Source organism: Nematolebias whitei, chromosome 9, assembly GCF_014905685.2.
Source record: "Nematolebias whitei isolate Nwh7 chromosome 9, NemWhi1, whole genome shotgun sequence".
In the NCBI taxonomy this organism is placed as follows: domain Eukaryota; kingdom Metazoa; phylum Chordata; class Actinopteri; order Cyprinodontiformes; family Rivulidae; genus Nematolebias; species Nematolebias whitei.
Window position 1 is genome coordinate 22,685,304 of NC_056506.1, and position 994 is coordinate 22,686,297.

Genomic DNA, 994 nt, shown 5'->3' on the forward strand with positions numbered 1-994 from the left:
TGTGTGTGTGTGTGTGTGTGTCTGTGTGTGTGTGTGTGTGTGTGAAGTCTAAAGAAAAGCTGAAACAATGAAATAACATATTGGGTGGCATGGTGACTCATTTGGTAGAGCTGTTGCTTCTCAGTGAGAAGGTTGCTTGTTCAAATCCCAGCCTTTCTGAGTGGCATTTACATATTTTCTCCAGGTACTCCAGTTTCCTCCCACAGACAAATAAACATGCATGTTAGGCTGATTGGTAACTCTAAATTGTCCCCATAGGTGTGAGTGAGAGAGTGAATGATTGTTTGTGTCCCTGTGATGGACTTGCAACCTGTCCATTGACTGCTGGATATGGGCACCAGTACCCCCACGTAACCCGAAAAGGAAGAAGCGATTAAATAATGGATGGATGGAATTAAATATTTATTAAAGCGTTACTAGATGATTATAAAATAGCCTGGACTTTTGGATATAAAATATTAAGAATGACTTGATGCTTCTTCTTTTTTTTTTTTTTTTACTTGATGCTTTTGCACACCTCTTTTTTTTATTATTATTATTATTCATTCAACCTTTATTTATACAGGTTAGTCTCATTGAGTCTCGAGGACTCATTTACAAGAGACACCTGTTCATATAAGAGACCTGTTTATTATAACTTTAACTCTCTTGAAATTATACATCTTATACTACTTTCACCCACCACACAATAAGCAAGAACATAATGTAATAGTAAAAATCATTATGCCTAAAATAATAAAGGAAAAAACGTTTTCTTTGTAATTTACTCGGTGAAAAATGACAACATAATGATAAGTGAATATGATTTATTCACTGTTCTAAATAGTACGATTCATCTGTATTTTCCTGGTGAAAAGAGTTTCCAAAGAAATTAGATAACTTTGGTAGGACACGTAAACACACGGTGTCAGAAGAAGAACGCACACAAAGGAATGAGTGTTTCCCGGAATGTGGCGGAATGTTTTAGCTGACGGACACCGGACAACTAGCTTGT